The following is a 16,896-nucleotide window of genomic DNA, read 5'->3' on the forward strand; positions in this document are numbered from 1 at the left end:
ATCTTGACTTGAGTTATCATCAGCCTTCAAAACAATTAATTGGTCCCACAGGCTTAGACAGATTTTACATTTTTGAAAAGAGAACAGAAGCAGAGATGTTAAAATTATCATTTTGGCCCCTGAAGCAGCCCCTGCAAAGCTGCTCAGGGTGGAAACTACACACTTTAGGCCTTGCCCAGCAGGAACTAACAGGAATCACCCACTCCCACTCTGACATTTACAGTGCATTTTTAAACAGTGATTTTGCCCTGCAGCCTTGCCAAAAGTCATAAATAAGCTTGGCAGTTTTGACCTTGGCTAACTGGGAACAACCAGATGTGGCAGAAGAAAAGAAAATAGCTTTTCCTTTTAAAATGTTTCCCTCTTGTTTACAAACTGTAAAGACAAACCCAAGGCAGAGAAGGATCATATGGGTTGACGGAGAAGTTCAAGACAATTGAAGACTCAGTGCACTAGAAAGGTAAGGGAAGTCTAAGGCAACAGGAAAAGAAATTATTATGGGTGCAACCATCTGCATTTAATATTCTGTCTTCTGTGTGTGTGTGTGTGTGTGTGTGTGTGTGTGTGTGTGTGTGTGTGTGTGTATGTGTCCATATGCACGTGTGAGTATGTGCTTGTGTGCATGCATGCCTGTGGGAGGTTATTAAATACTTCATTCTATCTAATATAAGAAAAAGATATGATAGTGACCCTGTGAAAGCTTGACACCTCATTATAGGGGAATGCCAAGGTGAGGAGGCAAGAGAGTGGGTGGGAGGGTAGGGGAGCACCATCATAGAAGTAAGGGGAGGGGAGTTGGTAAGGAGAATCCAGATGGGAAACCAGGAAAGCAGATAACATTTCAAATGAAAATAAAGAAAACATCCAATAAAAAACAAACAGATAAAACCCAAACAACAACAACAACAACAAAAACAAAAACAAACCTCAGCTATGAAAGCAATCCCTTGGTGTTTTTCTAAACCCTATGAAAGGAAAAAAAAACAAACAGAAAAGAAGAAATAGTTTTGCCAAGGGGAACAGATGTTTCTGTTGTATATTTCGTACTCTCTAAGCTTATTTGAGAATTCTAAATATAAACGTTTAAACAGATAAAGTGCAAACACACAGGAAATTGGAGGGGTGTGAGAATTTGTCTAGACGATTCAATCCGATTCCCAACTTTTCATATGAATCAAATAACAGATACACTAGAAAAAATCTGCTTTGGCCATATTAACATTGCATGTACTACATACATCTTGAAAGAAACCAAATTCCAAGAGCTTGCCCATTTTTAAGACTACTTTTCACTGTCTTCTGACTAAGCAGGCACAAGTTGCAAAGATACACATACTCACTTGAATTTATGTGATCATTTTAGCATCCTTATATGCCATGTTTAATGTACCGCATATAGAACTAGCTAAAAGTCATTTTTAGTATGGTGTTCTCTCTAAAGGAGTCAGGCTAAGCCTCTTTACAGCACACAACTCAGAGCATATTCATTTAGTCAGAAGTTTAATAGGTTAATGAGAAAAACTTTTTCTTAAGTTTCTTTTTCAATTTTCTATTGGATATTTTATTTATCTACATTTCAAATATTATCCTCTTTCTTAGTTTCCCCAGTAGAAATCTTTTTTCCTATCTGCCCTCCCCCTACTTCTATAAGGGTGCTCCCACTCTCACATACCCACTCCCACATCAACACCCTTGCATTTCCCTACACTGGAGAAATGATCCTTCACAGGACCAAGGGCTTCTTCTCCTATTGATGCCAGACAATGCCATCCTCTGGAGCCATGAATCCTTCCATCTGTACTTTTTGGTTGGTGGTTTAGTCCCTGGGAACTCTGGAGGGGTATGGTTGGTCGATGCTGTTATTCTCCCTATGGATTGTAAACCCCTTCAGCTTCTTCATTCCTTTCTCTAACTCCTCCACTGGGGACCCAGTGCTCAGTCCAACGGTTGGCTGTGAGCATCTGCCTCTGTCTTTGTCAGACTCTGGCAGAGCCTCTTAGGAGACAGCTGTCAGGCTCCTGTCAGCAAGCACTTCTTGGCATCCATGATAGTGTCTGGGTTTGGTGTCTGTATATGGAATGGATCCCCCGGGAGGGCTGTCTCTTGATGGCCTTTTGTTCATTCTCTGTTCCACACTTTGTCTCCGTATTTCCTCCATTGAGTATTTTGGTCCCACTTCTAAGAAGGACTGAAGCATCCACATTTTGGTCCTCATTCTTCTTCTGCTTCATGTGGTTTATGAATTGTATCCTAGGTATTCCAAGCTTTTAGGTTAATATCCACTTATCAGTGAGTACATACCATGAGTGTTCTTTTGTGGCTGGGTTACCTCACTCAGGATGACATTTTCTAATTCCATCCATTTACAGAAGAATTTCATGAAGTCATTGTTTTTAATAGAGGAAAACTTTTAAATAGTATGTGCCAGGCCTGAGTCTCCAAACAGAAACAGTAACTTTAGCTGTTATTATCATGTTGAGTTTATTTCTTCTTTATAGAGAGTGAAAAATTCTAAACTCATTTATTATGTAAAAAAGTAGAAAAAGTGCAATTAAAAAGAAAATGCTTGAATTCAACACTTGCAACAACACCAAAAGTGTTCTGTGTGTGAGAGACAAACAATTCCCCTCAGAGTTTTAGCACTTGATAACATTCTGCAACAAAGTAATTAATGTATTTTTTAAGATTTATGTAGTAAATTTCTTGCATATTCTTCAAAGAACTTACTATTTAGTACATGGAAATTTAAGACCATCCTACCCGATCTGTTAATTTGAACAGATTTGCATACCTTTTAGGTATTAATTTAGCCTGTTAAAAAAAAGCACATGGTATGCACTCACTGATAAGTAGATATTAGCCTAAAAGCTCGAATTACCCAAAATACAATCCACAGACCAAATGAATCTCAAGAAGAAAAACCGAAGTGCAGATGCTTCAGTCCTTCTTAAATGGTGGAACAAAAAAATATTCATAGGAGGATACACGGAGAAAAAGTTTGGAGCAGAGACAGAAGGAATGGCCATTCATAGCCTCCACCACCTGGGGATCCAGCCCGTGTACATACAGCCACCAAACCCAGACAATATTGATGATGCCAACAAGTGCATGCTGACAGGAGCCTTATATAGCTGTTTCCTGAGAGGCTCAGCAGAGCATGACAAATACAGAGGCAAATGCTAGCAACAAACCATTGGAGGAACTACTGGAGGAATTAGAGAAAGGATTAAAGGAGCTGAAGTGGCTTGCGGCCCCATAAGAACAACAATACCAACCAATCAGAGCTCCCAGACACTAAACCACCGGAAGAGTACACATGGATAGGCTGATGGCTCCAGCTACATATGAAGCAGAGGGTGGCCTTTTTGGGCACCAATGGGAGGAGAAGCCCTTGGTCCTTCCAAGCCTGGACCCCCACCACCACGGTACAGGAATGTCAGGGCAGGCAGTTGGGAAAGGGTGGGTGGTTGGGGAGGAGCAACATCCTCATAGAAGAAGGGAGAGGGGGTACAGGATAGAATATTTGTAGATGGGAAACGAAGAAAGGAGATAACAATAAAAAAAACCCAACTAAAACATGTGTTTCCCTCAAAAATAAAGAAAAGAAAGAACAAGAAGAAAAAAATAACAAAACCAAAACCAAAAAGAACTACCAATGCAGTGCTCAAATAATCACCTATTCTTTAGCTGCCGTGGAAAATACCTCACTCCCTGCCCTATCTATGGAAAATTGTGCTTAAAAAACAGAAAGGAAGGAAAAGTCACTTAGCAATAGAATTTGTTCTTTTCTAGGTTCAGTGCTAGAGGCAGTCCATTATCAATGAAAACTGATCCACTTACGAAAATGTCACTGTGATCACTTGTGAAACTAGAGGTCCAGATACAAAAACTAAGCTCCCTTATAGTCAATGCATTACACCCATGCAGCTACAGAATACCTTGTTTCTAAATGTCAGATTGTAATGGATGTATTTAGCATTGACTGCTTAACTCCTTTTGTAAAATGTAAAAGTCACTAGGAAACAAAAGGCCAACTAGAATTCCTTGAAATTGCTATATCATTTAGCAAGAAAGTAAATAAAGAGCAAAAGCACATCTGTTGAAAAAAGGTACAAATTAGTGTCACCCCATCACCTTGCAGGGTGGACTCTACTTAGGACACTTCCACTTAATTTATTAGAGAGACTCTAAAATAAAATGAATTATGATAGATGGCAATGCTCGCTAGTGATTAAACAACTAGTACATTTTTAATTGATGTGCCAGATGTTGTATATCATCTTCCAGATGTGGCATCATATCTAAAGCAAATTAACTAAGACTCTGCCATGTGCGGCATTAGATCTGGCCAATTTATTTTAATCAATAGGCTTAAAAAATAAACAGCAGCAGGTCATAATTATAAGGAATGGACAAGACTGTACATTTCCTCTCTTGGTCTGGGACTGCGTTAATCCTGTGTCTGGTCTGACATCTGGACATTCAAGGAATATCATATTAGTCCACATTGTTGATGCCAAGTTAATTGGACCCAAATGGCAAAAAAATTGGAATATGTATCAGATTACTGGGTTCAATGTTTAAGCTTAGATACATACTGGAGAACAGAAGATAAACTATACAAGGATTCATTGATCTACCAAGTCAGTGAACATTTTAGGGAATCTAGTTGGCCAGAGTTTGTCTGCACTTCTTTCCAACTAAGAGAAAATATTTTGCTTTGTAACATGTACCAAAAACCTACACTTGGTAGCCATCCTCACATCATATGCCTACTTCACTACATATTTGCCAAATATCCATCCCATTTTTCTGAAGATTCTAATCTAAAAGTTTGAGGGGGCCCCCAAGGAACAGGATGCCTTCATGAGAGATGGACTAGAAGATACTCTGTGTAGGACCAAGTTGCAACCAAGTAGGACCAACTCTTGAAGGAGGGCATGATATAAGACATAACAGGTAGTTTGGATCCTGAAAACAAATATCACCTCCGGAGAGCATCAGAAAAAGGTTACAATTACAATACTGCTTCTGTGGTTCTAAAGAAAGAGGTTGTGTTATACAGAACTAACATTTTCAAAGAGAAGTCCTTAAAGAAAGAAAAACAGAATAACACATCTAGCAATTATTACCCTGGAAAAAATCAGGAATAATTCAACCTCACTTTAATGAAATTAGATACATGTAAAAAGTAATAACAGAAAGTTTTTGCATATTTTATTTAGGACAAATGTGTATACACTTGCTCTCAGGGAACAGACACAAAAGCAATGCTTTCAGTCATAAGTGTTAACCCTGGAATACAGGTCATGGCTTCTAGTAAAATCATCCAATGATATAAACAAAGGCAACTTTGGAGAAAGCCCAGATGAACAGAGCTTCCAGAACAAGAAACACATCGTTTCTGTAACCAAAACTACAAAATACATAAAACAAAACTAACACTGACAACGGTTTCCCAAATGGACCAAAAGGGAGCAGCTACAAAATAAAATCAATGGCTAAAGTGGGAATAAGTTCAGCAGCAAAATAAGTTGACCCATGCATAAGATACACTTGCACAATTTTATACAAATATAAATAAATGACTTATAAAGAAAGAAATGTCCTATGTTAAAAATTCAAATAATTTCTGTAAAAGTAATCTCTGGTATGTGGGCTCCATTACCCTACATAATTGTTTAAAACAGAGTGTTTTTCTTCCAAAATAATGTTTGAAATTTGGTCACTCTTTACAAACTAGTAAATATTAAAATGCCTGACATGTAGCATCTCAATCTTCTTATTGAGGTTGACATCAGCATGCTAATTCCTATCAACTGCATATGCCTTTGACATGATAGCAAAAATAACATTTCCCTTCTATAGTCTGTTAGTAGACAGTATGCAAGATCTGTCTACTCATGAGAAAAATAACCAAGAAATGCAAATTCAGAGACATTCTACAAAAATCTGACCATGATTTATGAATCCTGTCAAGACATCAAAACTGGAATTTCCCTGAAACTGTAGCACTCTGCACAGGGTGGATAGGACACGGCAGCCAAGTGACGTGTGCTACGCTGTATGACAAGAGATCCTGGAACAGAGAAGGGCCCTTAAGAAAGCTGAATAAATATTGGATTTTAGAAATTATGTATCTGTAATAGTTCATAAACTGTTAAAGTTCTACTATACTAGCATAAGATTTTAATGATCAAGGAAATGAATGTGAGACATATAAGAAACCCCTGTATTGGGGTTGGGGATTTGGCTCAGTGGCAGAGCGCTTGCCTAGGAAGTGCAAGGCCCTGGGTTCGGTCCCCAGCTCCGAAAAAAAAAAAAAAAGAAATACTCAAGTTAATAAAGATAACAAAAAAAAAAAGAAATGTAGTAGAACAAATTTTAAAAAAAAGAAACCCCTGTATTATCTGTGTTTCTTGTAAGTATAAAATTGGTAATAATTTTTTTCTTGCTCTTTCTACTGTTCTTCCCCAGTAGAGCTGGGACATCAGACATGTATGGCATGGAAAGTCATATAATTTGTAACAGGCTTGTCCATCCATATTCAGGCATAGCATTTTCATCACAGCATTGCAGGTTGGAAGCAGGACATTTCCAATTGTTACACCATATCCAGAGGAAAGGCATAGCTTGCCCTAGTGGGTGGTCAAGATACCTTGTTCATGCAAACCTTCCTATCCTTTCAAGCTCTTAACCTCATTCCAGAGTCATATGACACTTTACTAAAGGAAATATCAACTGGTTTGTGAACACAAAACAAAACACACAGACACACACAGAGAGACACACACAGACACACACACACACACAAAACAAACAAACATAAAAACAAACCAAACAACTCAGGAACTCTGAAACACTAATAGCAGCCCTACATCTTAGAAAAAATAGTGAAACATTCACTTAACTTACAGAGCTCAAAGCATGAAAACAATGGCTGTCCTTACCTGGAGAGAGAGAGAGAAACTAGAGTATAAATATACACAACCAGACAGTGTAAAATGAGCCAGCTGGCTATTTGATTGACAAAAGATGAGAACATATTTGTGCTACACATTTATGCCTCTGGGAAAGCATTTACAGAAATGATGAGATACCACAGAAGGCAAAGTATTTGATACTCAAACATGAGTACCTGTGTTCCAATTTCTAGCACCACATATAGTTAAGAATGGTATTAATTCTCTGTGGCACTGGTGTTGGGGCCAGGCAAGTGAAGATGGGGCATTGGGGACATCATTGGGACTTGCTGTCCAGCCATTCTAGCCAATATGTTACAAGCAGGTTCAGTGAGACACCTTGTCACAAGAATAAGGTGAAAAATAATACAGCAAGGAATCTAACTTCAACCTCAGCTCTACATGCACACACACACACATACACACACACATACACATACACACACACACACACACAAACACACACACACACACAATTTCCCGCCAAACAAAACAGAAAACAATAAACCACCCCCATGCTTCTTCCTCCGTTATCCCTGTCATTGAGTAGGAGGATCCATATGAGTATCTTTCTTTCCAATATAAAATACACACATTCCAATAACTGATGCAGTATGAACAAACTAAAATAACAGACACAAACGTTCGGTCTCAGAGCAGGACTGCCTGAGGGGCAACATCTCCTAGCTCATGCACAGGGACTTCTTGGGTTTTTTCCCCACTATAAGAATGATCTGTTCCTTATGGTAATTTTTGTAAGGACGTTATGGCATAGTGGCCTTATTTCATAATTACATGCCAAACACTCTATCTCCAAATCCTGTCTCATCCGAGATGCTGTTCAGAGTTCACTCATGATGAACCAAATAATGAGAAATAATAAGAAGCCATGACAAGAGGACTGCATTTTATGAACACAGTTGATCACAAAACAGTGAGTTCCATACATCACATAGATACATCCATTGGTCCTTGATTCTAATTATGCATTTTATTTTGAAATAAAGCAGCTGTTTGCTCTGTGTGTCCCGCTCAACCATATGCTTCATCAGCACCCTCACCAAGTAATTACAGTGTTTCTTCCAGTGTGTCCTAAGCATTAAATATGCAAGTCTCCTCCTCTCATGGGTACTCAGAATGCTGAAGAGAAGATATGTAAGTGTGCATTCACTCCAATCATCAGTGTTCTTAGACATCACAAATGCTAAGGTTTCTTCTTTAACTTCCGTTTGATTCCAGCACATCACAGGTGTGATTGTAGGACACATACAGCATGAAATACAGAATATCTCTAGGCCAAAGACTTCTCTTTGCACAGTTCCTGAGAATATAAATCTTTCTGAACCACACACTGAAGATCTGAGACTGAGAAGCCTGCAAGCACATTCCAAAAACAAGAAAAATAAAGGAAAAAGAAAAAAGAAAAGAAACACTCCATTTGGAAGGTTCAGAGAAAATGGGAGCATACATAATCCATGACAAAAAATAAACGCACATGCTCAAACGGGCTCACATTAGAATATCTGAAGATTAATCTATGGGGAAGCTGTGGAAATAAAAAATGGATGCCCAATTTTACCCAATCAAAGGCTCAAAATAACTTGTTAAGCAAAGCTTTCTATGACAGGGGCTGGCATTTACTGTGGTATGATCTAAGAAATCTTTCAGTATTTAACAATTTTTGTCACTATTGGGTTTCTTAATGTGTATTGATTGAAAAAAACTGTTTCCTTCTATTGCTAATGATCATAGGTTTTAATTTGCTTTCTGTTGAAGTAATGATTGTTTATTTTACATAAATTTTATAAGTGATTCCAATATTCAAAAAGCCATCTAGTCTTGTGGAAATTATTATGAGAATTAAAAAAAAAGGGAAACTAACATATCACAAGGATAGGAAATTTCAATACATTCAATATAAAATAAATATTAAAACAAGAACTCCTAAAAACTATGCTTATAAGCAGAAAGAAGAAAATTCATTGTTAAATATTAAATACACTATATCAATATATTTAAAGTACTATTACTACAAAGTAAAATAATTCTATAAACAATTTATAATTGTAATTCTTAACTCCTGTAACCCATATGCTGTCTATATCTTTAACTTTTTTATTGGACATTTTGTTTGTTTACATTTCAAATGTTATTCCCTTTCCTGGTTTCCCTTCCGGAATGCTTTCTCAACATCTAATTAAATGATCATGTGGTTTTTTTTTCTTTGAGTTGGTTTACATAGTGGATTACATTGATATATTTCTGTATATTGAACCATCCCTGCATCCCTTGGATGAAGACTACTTGATCATGATGGATGATCATTTTGAAGGGTTCTTAAATTTGGTTTGCAAGAATTTTATTGAGTATTTTTTACCCATATTCATAAAGGATATTGGTCTAAAGTTCTCCTTCTTTGTTGGGTCTTTGTGTGGCCTAGGTATAAGCATAATTGTGACTTCATAGAAGGAATTTGGTAGTGCTCTGTCTGTTTCTATTTTGGGCAATAGTTTGGACAGTATTGGTATGAGGTCTTCTATGAAGGTCTGAGAGAATTCTGCACTAAAGCCATCTGGTCCTGGGCTCTTTTTGGCTGGGAGACTTTTAATAACTGCTTCTGTTTCTTTAGGAGTTACGGGGTTGTTTAGATGGTTTATCTGTTCCTAATTAAATTTAGTACCTTGTATTTTTCTAGAAAATTGTCCATTTCCTCCAAATTTTCCAGTTTTGTTGAATTTAGGCTTTTGTAGTAGGATCTGTTGTTTTTTTGAATTTCCTCAGATTTTGTTGTTATGTCTCCCTTTTCATTTCTGCTTTTGTTAATTTGGAAACACTCTCCGTGCCCTCTGGTTAGTCTGGCTAAGGGTTTACCTATCTTGTTGATTTTTTCAAAGTACCAGTTTCTGGTTTTGTTGATTCTTTTTATAGTCCTCTTTCTTTCTACTTGGTTGATTTCAGCCCTGAGTTTGATTATTTCCTGACTTCTACTCCTCTTGGGTGTATTTCTTCATTTGTTCTAGAGCTTTAATTTGTGCTGTCAAGCTGCTAATGTATCCTCTCTCCTGTTTTTGTTTGGAGGCACTTAGAGCTATGAGTTTTCATCTTAGCACTGTTTTCATTGTGTCCCATAAGTTTGGGTATGTTGTGCATTCATTTCCATTAAATTCTATGAGCTCTTTACTTTCTTTATTTCTTCCTTGACCAAGTTATCATTAAATAGAACATTGTTCAACTTCCATATATATGTGGGCTTTCTGTCATTTTTGTTGTTATTCAAGACCCGCCTTAGTCTGTGGTGATCTGATAGGATGTCTCTTCCTGTATTTGTTGAGGCCTGTTTTGTGGCTGATTATATGGCCAATTTTGGAGACGGTACCATGAAGTGTTGAGAAGAAGATACATCCTTTTATTATAGGATGAAATGTTCTACAATTATGTGTTAAGTCTGTTTGGTTCATAACTTCTTTTAGTCTGTTTATGTCTCTGTTTAATTTCTGTTTCCATGATCTGTCCATTGATGAGAGTTTGGTGCTAAAATCTTCTAATATTATTGTCTGAAGTACAATATGTGATTTGAGCTTAAGAAAAGTTTCTTTCATGAATGTAGGGCCCCTTGCATTTGTAGTATAGACATTGAGGATTGAGAGTTCATTTTTGTGAATTTTTCCTTTGATGAATATGACGTGTCCTTCATCTTTTTTGATGACTTTTGATTGAAAGTTGATTTTATTTGATATTAGAATGACTTCTCCAGCTTGTTCCTTGGGACCATCTGCTTGGAAAGTTATTTTCTAGCCTTTTACTCTGAGGTAGTCTGTGTCTTAGTCTCTGAGGTGTATTTCCTGAATGCATCAAAATTCTGGGTCTGTTAGCCTATGTCTTTTTATTGTGGAATTGAGAACATTGATGTTAAGATATGTTACATTAAGGAATAGTGATTGTTGATTCCTGTTATTTTCCTTCATAGAGGTTGAATTATGTTTGTGTTAGATTAGTTTCTTGCTTTCTCCAGGGTGTAGTTTCCCTCCTTGTGTTGTTATTTTCTATCTATTATTCTTCATAGGACTGGATTTCTAGAAACTGATTGTGTAAATTTAGTTTTGTCATGGAATATCTTGGTTTCTCCATCTATATTAATTGAGAGTTTGGATGGATATAGTAGCCTGGTCTGTATTACATTAGCCCAGTATTTTCTGGCTTTCATAGTCTCTGGTGAGAATTGTGGTATAATTATTTTATTGATCAGCCTTTATATGTTGCTTGACCTTTTTCCCTTACTACTTTTCATATTTTTTCTTTGTTTTATGCATTTGGTGTTTTGACTATTATGTGACAGGAGGCATTTCTTCTCTGGTCCAACCTATTTGGAGTACTGTAGGCTTCTTCTATGTTTATGGCATCTCTTTCTTTAGGTTAGGGAAGTTTTCTTCTATGATTTTGTTGATTATATTTACTGGCCCTTTAACTTGGGAATCTTCACGTTCTTTCATACCTATTATCCTTAGGTTTGATCTTCCCATTGGATTTCTTGGATATTTTGGGCTAAGAGCTTTTTATGTTTTATATTACCTCTGATTGTTTTGTTGATGTTTTCTGAGGTATCTTCTGCCTCTGAAATTCTCTCATCTCCCTCTTGTATTCGGTTGGTGATGCTTGTGTCTATGACTACTGATCTCTTCCTTAGGTTTACTACCTACAGTTCGTCTCCCTTTGTGCTTTCTTTACTGTTTCTATTTCCACTTTTATATCCTGGATGGTTTTGTTCAATTCCTTCACCTGTTTGATTGTATTTTCTTGTAATTCTTTAAGGTTTTTTTTTTTGTGTGTGTGTGTGTCTGTGTGTGTGTGTGTGTGTGTGTGTGTGTGTGTTTCCTCTTTAAGGACTTCTACTTGTTTACTTGTGTTGCCCTGTATTTCTTTAGGGATTTATTTTTGCCGTTTGCTTTTTTATTTTATTTTATTTTTTTTTTTTAGTTTATCAAGTGTAATTTTTCCCCATCTTTATTAAATTGGGCATTTCTTATTTACATTAAAATTGTTATTTTCCATTGGATGGTTTTGGCTCCTTTGTCAAAAATCAAGTGACCATATGTGTGCGGGTTCATTTCTGGGTGTTCAATTCTATTCCACTGGTCTATCTGCCTGTCTCTGTACCAATACCATAAAGCTTTTATCACTAATGCTCTGTAATACTGCTTGAGTTCAGGGATAGTGATCCCCTGGAAGTCCTTTTATTGTTGAGGATAGTTTTAGCTATCCTGGGTTTTTTGTTATTCCAGATGAATTTGCAAATTGTTCTGTCTAACTCTCTGAAGAGTTGGATGGTTATTTTGATGGGGATTGCATTGAATCTGTAGATCGCTTTTGGTAAAATGGTCATTTACTATATTAATTCTGCCAATCCATGAACATGGGAGATCTTTCCATCTTCTGAGATCTTCGATTTCTTTCTTCAGAGGCTTGAAGTTCTTATCATACAGATCTTTTACTTGCTTGACTAAAGTCACACCAAGGTATTTTATATTATTTGGGACTATTATGAAGGGTGTCGTTTCCGTAATTTCTTTCTCGGCTTGTTTCTCTTTTGTGTAGAGAAAGGCTACTGATTTATTTGAGTTAATTTTATACCCAGCCACCATACTGAAGGTGTTTATCAGGTTTAGTAGTTCTCTGGTGGAACTTTTGGGATCACTTAAATATACTATCATATCATCTGCAAATAGTGATATTTTGACTTCTTCCTTTCCAATCTGTATCCCTTTGATCTCCTTGTTTTTCTTAAAGTCATCCATCATCATCACAAAATGTGATTTTTAATCTAAATCTTGCTTTTCTGGTGTGTTTTGGTGTCCAGTATTTGCTTTGATGGGAGAACTGGGTTCTGATGATTTCAAGTAGTTTTGGTTTCTGTTCCTTAGGTTCCTGCACTTGCCACTAGCCATCATGTTGTCTCTGGTGTTAGCTTCTTTTGCTGTCTCTGACAGTGACTTGACCCTCCTTTAGGCCTGTGTGTCAGCATTCCTATTTTCTTTCAGCCAGATCTGGGTACAGAGAGCTCTGCTCTCAGGTGTGGCAACTGGCTTTCAGCTCTGGGCACAGGCAGAAACTGGAAGTGTCCCGCCCATGACTGCTCCTAGGTCCTTGTGCCCAGGGGGCACAGATGGCAGGCAATTTCCTCTTAGGTCAGGAATATAAGCAGAGAGTAGTCTCTTCTGAGTTCTTAGGAGTGTCTGCACTTCTGAGGATCCAGCTCCTCTCCCCAGCAGGATTTGTGTACAGGGAGCTGTGGTTCTGGTTCAGTTCAGTTCTGGGCATAGGCAAAACCCAACAGGTTCCTTCTGCTGACTGCTCCTGTATTCCTCTATCCAGAGGCCACTATGAAGTTTCCTCTTAGGCCAGGGATGTGGGAGAGGTGGACAGAAGTTGCAAAGTACAGTCTCAGGATTGTCCAATCTTCTGGGTACAGAATTTGGGTACAGAGAGCTGTTGAGTAAATTCAGTTCAGTTTCAGTCACAGCCAAAAACTGGAAGTGCCCTGTCCCAGAGGACTTCTACCATTGTGTGTCCTGAGTCCACTAGGCAGGTCACTTGGAGCAGGACAATTGGTCTTACCTCTGCTTTCAGTTGTGTAGGCGCTCTTGGTGACTGACTTTCAGCTCTCAGCGCAGGCAGAAACCCAAAGGGTCCTGGCCCTGACTGCTCAAATTTCTCTGTGCCCAGGGGGCACAGATGGCACTAGGTGATTTCCCTTGGGTCTGGATTGTGGGCAGAAAGTAGTTGTTCCCTCTGACCTGTCAGGAGTGTCCACATTTCTGGGAGTTTGGCTCTCTCCTCCATGGGATTTGGGTTCAAGAAATCCCATTGTATTATTATCAGCTCTTTCTGAAGCACAAACAAAATTTGATTTTGAAATCACATGGTTGGAAAGATCAATCAGAGCTGACCTCAGGATCTTGGCCACATATCAGCATCCTCTTTCATGTCCCAGGATTAAACACTGCTAAAAATATACCATAACTATTATCTATTTACAAATGTGGGGTGATAGGAATTTTCAGATGAATCTTCTCTCTCTCTCTCTCTCTCTCTCTCTCTCTGTCTCTCTCTCTCTCTCCCTCTCTATCTCTCAATACTATGTGTGTGTGTGTGTGTGTGTGTGTGTGTGTGTGTGTGTAGAAGTACAAATATATATGTGTGTATTCTAATGTGTTTATGTGTATTTACCAAAAAAGAGTAAAACATTACAGGATAATTAAAAGAATTTTTATTGGATAATATATTTATTTACATTTCAAATGTTATTCCCTTTCCCAGTTTCTCCTTCAGAAACCTATCAACCCCCCTGACCCTCCTTCTGTGAGGGGAGTCTCTCACCCACCTACAGTCTCCCACCTTCCTGCCCTGGCATTCCCCTGCACTGGGGAAAGGAGCCTTCACAGGACCAAAGGCTAGTCTTCCCATTGTTGCCAGACAAGGCCATCCTCTTTTACATAGGCAGCTGGAAACATGGGTCGCTCCATTTGTACTCTTTGGTTTATGGTTTAGTCCCTGGGAGCTCTGGGGTGTCTGGTTGATATTGTTGTTCTTCCTATGTGTTGCAAATCGCTTCTACTCCTTCTGTCCTTTCTCTCACTCCTCGATTGGGGTTTCTGTGCTCAGTCCAATGGTTGGCTGTGAGCATCCACCTCTGTATTTGTCAGGCTCTGGCACAGCCTTCCAGGAGACAGCTATATCAGATTTCTGCCAGCAAGCACTTCTTGGCATCATCAGTAGTGTCTGGGTTTGGTGTTTATATATGGGAGGGATCCCTAGGTATGGCAGTCTCTGTATAGCCTTTTCTTCAGTTTCTGCTCTACTCCTTGCCCCTGTATTTCCTTTAGAGAATTTTAAAATTTTAAAAATTTAGAGATGAGTGGGTAGCCCCATCCCTCAACTGTGGGCCTTGCCTAACCTCTAGATATGGTCTCTACAGGTTCTCCCTCCCTTTCGTTAGGCATTTCCAATATTCTCATCCCCACTGGGTCCTGGGAACCTCTTACTTTCCTAGCACCTAGGACTTTCTGGTAGCTACCCCCAGTTCCCCATTCCCCATTGCTATACATCTCCTTTCAAATTTCTTACCCTCTCTTTATCCTTCCTATCTCCTCTCATACCTGATCCTTCCTCTGCTTTTCCTCCTCCTCATTTCTTCCTCTCACCCTCTAACTCCTCTGAGTATTTTGTTTCCCCTTTGAAGAAGGACTGAAGCATCCACACTACAATTAATTTCAAATCATAATGTCCTCAAGTTGAAGGTGTATCATAATAAAGTTGACAATAAAAATTAAAGAACATTTTAGAAAATTTAAGAATACTTAAAAATTTTATTATGGGGATATAAAATGGGATCGAAGACTTTCTGATACACAGTGTAATATCAATAGCAGAGAATCATCATTATCATTCTACAGTATTTTCATAATGCTGAGATACTGGCAAAAACTTTACACCTATGGAGAAATACAACAATAGTAGATTTGTTTTGGTCCAAATGACATTATTGGTCATTTAAAAAGTTACAGTTCATCCTCAGTTGGAATGAGATAATGAAGTTTGAACCAATGAATATCTGCAGAATACATTTTGTTGATGAGAACAAAACAAAAATGAAGGAAAGAGAGAATAATGGGAGCTAGTAAAACAGTTATTCATTAATAAAAATGACTAAGTAACTGTTCACTGGGCAGTAGTGAGTTCATATCTTTGGGTAATTATTCCCTATTTTATAATTAGGCTTACATAAGTTCAAGAAATCATATTTTGCCACTTTGTTGGGTAAACAATATATGATTTTATAATTAATTTTGTACACAGAGGATGTAATAAGATAAAACACAATGGAAAACATATATACCAATTCACAATGTTTATGATGCATTAGAACAGTCTGCTTTTATAGAGAACATGCAGGCTCATTTTCTTGGATATAAGTTAAGCACATAATGTTTATATGCAGACATGTTTATAAGCAAGAGCATCTGTGCATTCAGCAACTTGATAGTTATATAAAGAAAATGTATGGGCCATGATATTTAGTAGTGGTTTGCACACAAGAGCTAAACTCTGTTTAGTTACTAGAGAGGACAGTTATTCTTTTATTTAAAAAGAGAGAAATAAATTGTGAAGAAGATTTCTCAACACATTCCAAGTCTAGAAGGAAATGTAAGGTGCAACTCAAACTAAATTAGACACTGTTCATTTTGCTTTCAAAATAGGTAATAAATGCATAATATCAGAATGAAAGTACAATAGACTTTCAACTGGCTCCACAGTCATGGTAAGCTAATGTTTAAATTTTGCAAGCTTGGACAAGGTGGCATTGGTTATTTGACTTTATTTTTTTCTCTTTATTTATGAAGAACATTTAGGTGACATGATATCAAGCTTCTTCTTTTTCTGACTCTTACACACTTCCTATCGTCTCTTTTCACATGTTCCCTAAGGGGCAGGAGGTATTTTATATATGTATATGTTACTGTTGGGACTGGGAGTGACAAATATGTATTTTGATTGATTGTGATTTTCTATAATTTTCTTCTTCTGTTTCAAAGAGAAGTTTCCTACATGAGGATGAAGACTACACTTATGTTTGGTACTATAAGGGCAAATATTTCTAATGTAATTATATATTTGATCTAGTAAAGTGATTGTTGTAAAAATCTCTTCCAAAACAAATTATATCATTCACCATGATAATTTAACTGTTTTTCCAATACCATGCATAATTTCTGTATTGATGAGAAGGTCTTAAGACCATTTAGATCCATCCATTTGCCTAAGAATTTCATGAAGTCATTGTTTTTAATAGTTGAGTAGTATTCCATTGTGTAAACGTACCACATTTTCTATATCCATTCCTCTGTTGAAGGACATCTGTGTTCTTTCCAGCTTCTGG

At 37.6% G+C, this 16,896-nt stretch overlaps 1 long non-coding RNA gene across 1 annotated transcript in view; it reads left to right on the forward strand.

Moving 5' to 3' along the window:
• Positions 1-310: 310 nt before the first annotated feature.
• Positions 311-16,896, forward strand: part of LOC134486588 (uncharacterized) — a 64,139-nt gene continuing 47,553 nt past the window's right edge. Inside the window, exon 1 of the long non-coding RNA XR_010065810.1 lies at positions 311-460. This is a non-coding gene — a long non-coding RNA (uncharacterized LOC134486588). The remainder of the gene's footprint in view (positions 461-16,896) is intronic.

Source organism: Rattus norvegicus, chromosome 4 (genome assembly GCF_036323735.1).
Source record: "Rattus norvegicus strain BN/NHsdMcwi chromosome 4, GRCr8, whole genome shotgun sequence".
Classification (NCBI taxonomy): domain Eukaryota; kingdom Metazoa; phylum Chordata; class Mammalia; order Rodentia; family Muridae; genus Rattus; species Rattus norvegicus.